The 10,122-nt window shown below is 43.5% G+C and overlaps 1 pseudogene; it reads left to right on the forward strand.

The window, feature by feature from the left end:
* Positions 1-2,094: 2,094 nt before the first annotated feature.
* Positions 2,095-2,661, forward strand: LOC101576042 (annotated as a pseudogene).
* Positions 2,662-10,122: the final 7,461 nt, after the last annotated feature.

Here is a 10,122-nt window from a genome sequence, read left to right on the forward strand (position 1 = left end):
CAAAGGATGAAACACGAGGATGGATACCACCAAGCATCCCTAATCCAAAACTCTTAAATCCAAAATGCTCCAATGTCAAGAACTTTCTAAATGCCAACATGCCGCAGCAGGTGGAAAGTTCCATACCATGAAACCTACTTCATGAACAAAATTATTAAAGTTATTATTAATTGTAAATTAACTTTAGGGTAGGATAATAAAGACATACATGAATCTCATGCTTAGATTCTGGCTTCTTGCTCAAGGTACCTCAAGCTGTATGTGTAAATATCACAAAATCCAGTAAAGTTTGAAATCTGAAATACTTTGGATAACGACTGTTCTGCCTGTCATCTTGTCATTGTAGTGAACTGGGTCTGATGAGAACAAAAGGTTCTGGGTGTCTGGGAACTCAAGGACAGGACAAACTGTCCTATATCTGAGGTTTCAAAGTAGTTTTTCCAATGAGACTTTACTCATGTTAAAAGATGCATATTTAGCCTGTTTTCTAATGATCTAGTGGCAGAGATTTTTCCCACCTGGTGCTCTTCTATTGACACTCCTTCTAGAGCAGCTCCCTGTGAGGGCCTCTTTCCTGAAATCCCCCAGAACTCAACCCCGAAGGCTGACGCCTCTCCAGAGGGGCACAGGGCACTTCTGGCCCAGATGGGTCACACACACCAGGAAGGAAGGGGAGGCTGCCTGGTAGGTGCCAAAGGTGTTTGTTGAGGGGTGGGGAATAATCGCTTGGTGCACCTCAGAACATGTCTGCCAACAGTGTCAGACCGCATGGGCCCTGGAGTTCAGCCATTTGGGGTACCCTCTTTAAGAAAAAAATTGAGAAAAACTCTCCTGGTAAATGGTCAGAAATGTAAAATTTATAAGCTACTTAATAGCATTCTTTGCACAATGTGGGCCCCATAGGGAGGGACTCCCCAGTAAACCCACTTAGGCTCAGAGGCTGAGAAATGGTCTTTCTGGAGGGTAAAAGTAGGACTCACTCACCTCCTGTACTGCACAGGCAGAGCCAGAGGCTGTCTCTGCGGGGACAGGACCCTGTACCTCGCCAGCTTGTCCTCTGCTGGCCTCACGGTTCACCAGAGAGAGGCAGTGTTATCTTTGGACCACTCACTTTCTCTACTATTTCATTTTGGTATCTGAAATTTGCATGCAAAGCAAGTTACAGGGCAGAATAGAAAACAAAATAGCTTTCGTATTATGTTGTTGTTCTTCTAATGAGCCAACAACAGAAGATACTAATTTTTGAACAATTTATCAAAAACGTTCCCTTAGTGTTTTTCTCTCCTCTCCTCCCCATCTTTTTGTGATTCAAAGTGTCAAAAGTTTAAGCATCTCACATTAATATCAACACCATTTGTGGTTAACTTCCTCCTATCATAGTGTTACAAAAGCTTAAAAAAAGTCCCCACAAGCAGGCAAGTATTGATAGCTCTTTTTATCATCATTATCAGCGTTAATGTGACTCTTACAATATTAACTATAATACTAAGACTTCACAAGTGAATAGAAAAATAAATGATTTATTTATTTATTTATTGGCTTTCTTTTATATTTTAGGGAAGGGTCTACAGGGTATTCAGGGTCTCACTACTACACTGGACTAGTAGTGATCCACCTCCCGAGTGCTGGGATTACAGGTGTGCACCACCATGCCTAGTCTCAATTTCTGTCTCAGCGTGCTCCTGGGGCAGGGCAAGCATGGCAGGCCTGGGGATCAAACCCCTGGCCCCTGCGCCTGCTTGCAGGCACTTTAATCTGTGAGCTATTTGGCCGACCTGAAAAATAAATGATTTAATAAAAATACCTTAAAGAACAAAAGAAAAGTAGACAATAGGAGAGGTACATCTTTTATAAATGAGAAAGATCTAGAAATGGAGAGAAGGGCAGGGAAAAGAGGGAAAGAAAAATAAAAAATTAAGATGTGTTATGTGTGTGCTTCTACTTACTATGGTGAATGTAATTATTATACACTGCAAGCTACTAATAAAAAATAAAATCAAGCTGCCATCTTGGGTCCCTGCGTGTGTGTGCCTAATCTCAGCTGGTCTACCCAAGACCCCTGAGCGCCAGCCCTAGTCCCCTGTGCTGCCCCATATCTGCTCTGACAAGATGAAAGAAACTATCATGAACCAGGAAAAACTTGCCAAAGTGCAGGCACAAGTGTGCCTTGGTGGGAAAGGAACTGCCCGCAGAAAGAAGAAGGTAGCTCATAGAACAGCCACCGCAGACGATAAAAGCTTCAGTTCTCATTGAAGAAGTTAGGGGTAAACAATGTCTCTGGTATTGAAGAGGTGAATATGTTACAAACCAGGGAACAGTTATCCACTTCAACAACCCAAAAGTTCAGGCGTCTCTGACAGCAAACACCTTCACCATTACAGGTCATGCTGAGACGAAACAACCGACAGAAATGCTACCCAGCGTCTTGAACCAGCCTGGTGCAGACAGTCTGACCAGCTCAAAGAGGCCGGCTGAAGCTCCGCCCAAGCAATCTGTGGATGGAAAAGCACCGCTTGCTGCTGGAGAGGAGAAGGATGACGAGGTTCCAGATCTTGTGGAGAATTTGGATGAGGCTTCTAAGAGCGAGGCAAACTGAACTAAGTCAGCTTCTGAAAAAGATCAAACTTGGAAGAAATTACAGGGAGCTGCTATTTTATATTATGACTGCCTTTTAAAATTGTTTTTGTTTACAGATCTGATAAAATCTAGATCTCTAATATTTTCTAAGCCCAAGCCCCTTGGACACTGCAGCTCTTTTCAGTTTTTCCTTACATACAGTTCATTCTTTGCAGCCAATTAAGCTGGAGAAGCCTGGGAATAAAGTTTGAGACAGATTAATAAAAAATAATAAAATAAAATCGTATGTGATAAGAAATAGTGATTTTATTTCTCTTTAGTATATACCAAAAAGAGGGATTGCTGGGCCTTATGGTAATTCTACTTTTAATTTCTTTAGGAAACATTATCTTGCTGGAGCAATATACAATCCCACTAAGAGTATATTAGGGTCCCCTATTCTCTGCTTTCTCGACAGCTTTTGGTGTCTCGTGCTTTTGATAACAGTCATTTTATTTAAAAATTTTATTTACTTATTTATTTAATATAGGGTCTCACTACACAGTTCAGACTCAGTGATCCTCCTGTCCCAGTCTCACCAGCTTTGGGATTACAGGTGTGCGCCACCATGCCCGGGTGCAGCCTGCAGTACTGGTAATCAGACTTAGGTCCTGGTAATTGCCAGGCAGGCACTCAGACCACTGAGCTATCTCCCGAGCCTGATAACAGTCATTTTCACAGGTAATATCTATGAGGCAACATCTCCTAATTAGCGTTCTAATTTGCATTTCCTTGATAGTCATGTGGCATGCCATTGCATGTATACGTTGGCTATTCTTAAGTTTTCCTTGGGGCTGAGGAGATAGCTCAGTGGAATAAGCACTTGCCTGGCAAGCAAAAGGACCTGAGTTCAATCCCTGGTTCCGAAAAAAAAAAAAAAAAGCCTTCCTTGAAAGAATGTCCTGAAAGAGAAGTAAAAAATTATTATCTACTCCATTGTTCTTTTATTGCAGTGTTATTTACAACAGGAAAATATTGAAACAGCCTAAGTGACCACCAATGGATGGGTAAGGAAAATGAAGTGCATATTTACACCTGGAAAAATATTTAAACTTATGAAAGGAGATCAGCCATTTGCTATAAATTTTGATAAACAAGCAGATGAAGAAGTATTGCATAATCTCAGTTTTGGATATTACTAAATAACAGAGTTCAAATACCTTGAGATATAAAATGAAGTGAAGTTGTTATCAAGAATAGGGAGGGGCAGTGGGGAAAGGTAAATCAATCAAAGGAGACAAAATAGATATACAAAATAAACAAAGCTAGAGATCTAATATACACCATTAGGGCTAAAGTTAGTGGAATTCCATAAAGTTAATATAAACCCTGAGGAAAAAAGTTAGGGATTTTAAAAATATAAGTAGATTTTTTAAGGAGCTGAAAAATTAAATAAGATCCAAAATCTGTAAAAGATATTATGAAAGGGAAAGAAACTGCTTAGAAAGAAAGAACAGCTGGGGTGGGTGAAAGGAGTAAAGAAAGGTGAGAAAAGAACAAAATATACATATATATTTATACAAAAGCTAGATAAAATAGTCACTACTGATTTCTTTTAGGTCAGTGCAAGAAATATTTTGTACTTCTGTTGACTGATCAATTATACACGCCTAGATCTTGTACTCTGGGCAACTGCTTTGAAGATAACAGTACACAATATATTAATGAGTGTTGGTCTCCTATTATCTTGTTTTGAAATTCTGTATTATTGTTTCTCTTTAAAATAAGAAATAAGTAGATTTTAGCTGATTTCTCACAAAAAAGTATCTCAGTGAGATAATACATTTATCAAACTATTTCACTATAGTAATCATTATAATAGCTACATGAGTCCCCAAACACCATGTAAATCTCAAATACAAACAGTAAAATTCATTTCAAAATGAATGAATGGATAAATGAATGAATGATTCATCTAAAGTTTTGGGAACAAATTACACTGATGTGCCGATTCTGCTGAGTTTTCCATTCGAAATCCCCATCCATGAGCCTTTTCCAATATTTGAGGCCATGAAGAACTTTCTTTTCTATATTTAGCCTCATACTTGGAATAGAGCTGAGACTGAGCAATTGTCTACCAGTATTAACTCCTCCCTCATGACTTTCTTCCGTAGGAGACAATCCATCAGGTGACACTGCTTTGGGTGGTACTGTGTAGGCAGAAGTCATTGGGAGGACACTGCTTCTGGCCTTGTTAGGAGAAAGATCCTCCCTGCCCCCTTGATTCTTCTCCTTTTCTCCTTCTTGTTCCCATCTAAAGAACAGCCTAGAAGTCCAGCCACCATATTGAAAGACCAGGTTGGCAGGTCTGAAGGAAAGTCCTGTGTGCTGAGCATGGTGTGACGAGAAGGCAAGGTTTCTGTTGTGATGAGTGTTCATTAGCGCTGCCCTGGCCTCATCCATTGTGAGATGAAGAAGGCCTTACTAGTCACCATTTCTGTTTCTTGTGAAGTATCCTTCTAGCTGATGCTAGAGGAAGGAATAATTTGACGCCCCTCATTAACAGTGCCAGAGAAACCACAGTCTTAATAGATAAGGGGTTTTTAGGAATAACTCTGCATTCACTTCCTGGGGCTGCCAACAAATTACCATAAACTATATAAAGTTTAAAACAACAGAAAATTTTTATTCTCATAGTTCTGGATGGCAGATGTCTGCAATCAAGGTGTCAGCAGGGTCGGTTGCTTCTGGAAGCTCCAGTGCAGAATCTGCCCCATGCCCATCCCACGCCCTCTGGAGACTCCCAGGTGTCCTTGGTGTTCCTTGGTTTGTGAATGTGCCACGCTCTTTCTGCCCCATCCACACAGCATTTACCTGTCAGTGCTCCGTGTCTTTTCCTTTTTTGTCTCTTATAAAAATACTCCTTACTGGGTTTAGGGACCACTACTAGGGAAATTGATCTTAATTACATCTGCAATGATACTGATTCCCAATAAGGTCGGATACTCTGAGGTTCCAAGAGGATGTGGGGGCGACAAATGAACCCGAACGGTGCAGCTCATATGCTCCTTGAGCCCAGACCCTACATACTGTACCACATCAGTGTAAAACAAAAGTTTGAGCTATTCTTTGGGGATGCAAGGGGTCTGTGGTTACTCAGCCCTCACAGCCTGCTAAAGGCAGAGCTGCAGGTAGGAGGTTCCAGCAGCAGCAGCAGCAAAGGCCATGAAAGACGCAAGGACTCTCTATGGTTCTATATTTTCAGGATGCAATTTCTGCATCCTGAATCTGCTATGTGCTCAGACAACTGAGCTTCAACCTTGGCTTCTGTTTCTGAGCCCTGTCCTGTCTCCTGGTGGAGCTCTTTAAAATGTCCCTCTGGGATCTCCCTACCCCTAATACATGCATTCCTCTGACCAGGCTGCTCAAATGCCACCCTTTCCTACCATGTGCTTTTGCTGGGAGACAATGGCCACCCTTCAGAGAGTGCCGAGAGGAATGAAAACACAAGAAAGGAAGTCATAGGCTGCGTGGGTGCTGACCCTGAGAACAGCAAGGCCAACCCCAAGACACAGAGTTACCGGGACTTGGAAGCCAAAGAATCTATAATTACAATGGGAAGTTTATAAAAGTGTCAGGTGGGCAGGACAGAGATGAAAGCCCCAGAAAGTTACAAGAAGGAAATGACCTGTTCAGACATTGGAAAGACAGGATTTGGTGTGATGCAATGGGCATCACTTACCAGTCACTCGCCACCACCTCACACTTATTCCATCTTCCACAAACACATGTCTGATGACTTCCTAGGCTGTCTTCAGCCCAGAACTTTCTTCTCTGTCTGGCACCCATCATGCATAGGTATATAGGGCAGCTCCAGCTATGTGTCTTGCAAGGCCTCACTGTCAACATGACCAGACCTGAGCCCCTTCTCCCTCTTCGTACCAGTGTTCCTGGATTCCCAAAACAAATGTCCAGGAGTCACCTTCCACAATAGCCTTTCCTTTTGACTCTTTTCCAATCAAATAGGCACAGAATAAATACCTTTAAAGGAAATATGGGAGGGAAAGAAGGAGGGAAAGAGAGAGAGAGAGAGAGAGAGAGATTGAAGGAGGAAGATGAAGAAGGAGAGATTGAGGGAGGGAGGTTGAGGTTTGATTCCTGTGGTGGATTGCCAACTGATGGTCAACTTGTTCCACCCAGCTGAACTGAATCAGTGTGCTGCGGGGTGTGGGAGGCCACCTGAGGAATGTTGCCGGCAGCATACAAGGCTGTTAGGGAAGCTGTCTGGAGAAGCTGTTGGGGAGCTATTGGAAGCTGCTGGTTCTCTTGTGCTCTTCTGCTGGGGGACCTTGTCATGCTGGCTTTCCTAGTGAACTTGGCTGTTCTTGTTGGAGAAGGAGCTTGGGACTGCATTGTTGCTGAAAATGGCTATGGTTCACTTTGGGGAGCTCTAGCTCTCACCTTGAGCATCACTCCCTGGCTCCTGAGGGGAAGATGGTGTACTGCTCTGCCTCCGAGAGAAGCTTGTTGCATTGGCATTCCTGATGGGAACTTGGCCGTCCTCCCCATGAGAGGAGCTCAGGACCTCACTGTTGCTGAGAATGGCGGTGGTACTTTTTGGGGGAGCTCCGGTTCTCACCTTGAGTGTTCCCCAGTGCGGATCCCTCAGCCTGCTGGCACCGAGCCTCCTTCTGCTGGCACAGACTTTCAAGCTTCTATCCTGACCTTTGGACCTTCCCAGTGCAGATCCATGAAACATCTGTGCATCAGACATTGTCCTGGCTCTAGACCTCCAGTTGGATTTGTGGGAGGTACTGTTATGGGCTCTAGGTCTTCAGCCGGACCCATGCAGGACACGACTGTGGGATCCAGGCCCTCGGCTCGATTCTTTGATCTTTATTATGTGGACAGATTTCCTACACTCTTTGTATATGATTCTGTGGGTGATTAATTATAAATAATCTTATAATTAAGTGTCCCTTATTGTATTGTTCCCCTCATAAAACTATGTCACAGTTCCCCAACTATAACAATCCCTAAATTCTTAATCTGTAGGCTCCAGCTGCACCCAGATGAAAAGCAGACTCTGCTCATTGCCTGCCTGAAACTCATGCTTCACTTCTTCCTAGATTTCTCAACTTCCTGTTTAGTGGGGAGTGGCATGTGACCCCACTGCTGGACTGTACACTGTGGATAGAAGTTCCCAAGATGTCCCTTCTCAGAATGAAGAGAGCAAGGCTCACTGGCAGACAGATTTTGTTCCTTGCACTTCTGTGCCTCCCTCATTCCTGCTGAGAAGGAAGCGGGAACCATGCAGCTCCAAGGGAGCAACATGAGGAGGACGGGCAGCAAGAGGACAGCAGTATGGGGAACGGGCAGAACTCGCCATGGTGATGCCGCAGAGGCCCCACTGGGCCAGTTTTGTAGGCTTCGTTTGCTCCCTATCTACAGGCTTCTTTTCACATAGCACAAAATAAGCCACACTGTGCAGTCCACTACAGTCAGATGTTCTATGATGTGTGTCCCTGATTTTTGCCACCATAGCTCTCCATATCCATAGGTTCTGCACCCTCCGATTCAAGCAACTGTGGGTTGAGGGTGCTGTACACTGAAAACAAAAATAGCATCTGTCTTGAGCATTTGCAGACTTCTTTTTCTTGTCATTTCTTAAGGAATACATGTAACAATGTTTTTAGAAACATTTACATTGTTAGGTATTATAAATAATCCAGAGATGATTTAACTACTATAAAGGAAAATATGCATAGATTCTGTGCAAATACTTCACCATTTTATATAAGGGACTGGAGCACCCTTTTGCAGATCTGAGATGTCTTGAAGGCTTTTGGAACCAAACCCTTATGGAGAGCAAGGGGTGACTGTATTTTACCATTATTATCTTACATATATGTGTATGATAGAGGCTATAAACTTCTCAGTCATTGCATCAGTCAGCTTTCCCACTGCTCAGCACAATACACCCACGAACGAAAGGGGGCAAGGCTTCGTTTGCTCCCGGCTTCAGTCCACAGTCAGCTGACTCCAAGGTAGAAGCATCACGGGGGAAGCAGTTGGAGGAGCAGAGCTTCTCAGCTCATGGTGGCCAGAAAGCAAAGCTGGGGAATGGTGCCAGGAAAAGGGGGTGAAGGGTCTGACACAGCGCCCAGGGCCAGGCTGCCACTGCCCATCCAAACACACTCAGAACCACACTCTACTAATCTGATGGGCGTTTCTCAATCTGATGAAACTGACCTATCAGAATGGCCACAGCAATTCTCCACTGGAAATAGAGAATGTCATGTGTGCTAGGCTGCTACCCAGAGTCCCCTCCTCGAGACTGAAGAATTCAATGAGGAGGAGATTTGTCATTGTGTAGGAGAGCAGCTCACTGGAGGCCACGCTGCCTCCCAGGCAGTGCACATCCGACAGCTGGCCAGGGTAGCACACAGGAATGCACACCTGAGCCCCTGCCCCAGCTCAGCTTCCTCTGGAGGACTACACTGTTGGAGGCCCTTGTGGGGACTGCACTGCACTCCATCTTCTCCGTGTGCCCTCTCAGCTGTGGATTCGAGAGCTTTCCTCAGTGGAGCATCCCTGGAAAATCTTGTCTGAGTTGACTTCCAAGGAAGCCAAGCTCCAACGCAAAATATCATACTCGTTACAAATGGAAGCAAGAGAAATCTCAGCCTTACTTAAAGCTTTTGACTGCATTCCTGTTCAGGCGTTCTCAACCTTACCAGCAACTGATTTTTCTCTTAAGCAATCAAGCTATAAAATAATAGTGCAAAAACAGCATTAACAGTAAACTTGAGCCTCGGCAGCATGCCTTGCTGGTTTGACAGCAAGGGCCCCAAGGGATTCGTCAACCTACCATGGGTTCTTTCAACTTTTTATCACTTGGCTTGAATGTTAACAACCTATTGTCTGATTTTTTAAACACTGTTAAGCCCCATTGCCAACTCTCCTGGAAATGATCTGTTTCTGTCAGCAATTCATGCAAGAATATTGGAATTTGAAAACAAATTAAAAAGACGTAGTAAGCTTTTGGGACTTACCCTTCCAAAGGAAAATATTTCCCATGTACACACACTCCTCCACAGCAGATGTGCCCACCCTTCTATAAGCAGAGGTGCACTTAAGACCAGATGTGCTCTGTTTAGGGGAGGAATAATCATGTAAAAGTGGGCTTTAGATAAAATGACTTGGTACCAGCATTTGTCTAGATCATGGAATCATGAATTTGGGTTCCATGCTACCTCAGAAACTCTGAGTAGCTGTGGGAACAAGGCATAAAGAGATGTAAGAACATTACAAAAACTGTGATCGCTGAGCAAACTTTACAGGGAAGGACTCAAGTCTAAGAAACATGATTAGAAGAGGGTTGAATTTGGTTCCAGAAATTTCCAGAAGCCACTGAGACCTGAGAGTCCCAGAGTTTCTGGTCTAGTAACTTTGACACAGGGAAGAGATTTATTGCCAAAGAAGGATCCTGGTCTCAAAACGGAATCCAGAAGAATCCTCAGAGAAAAAGTTTTGGTCAAGCTGAAGAGAATTGGAAGCTACTGT

Source organism: Octodon degus, unplaced genomic scaffold (genome assembly GCF_000260255.1).
Source record: "Octodon degus isolate 3935 unplaced genomic scaffold, OctDeg1.0 scaffold00023, whole genome shotgun sequence".
Taxonomy (NCBI): Eukaryota; Metazoa; Chordata; class Mammalia; order Rodentia; family Octodontidae; genus Octodon; species Octodon degus.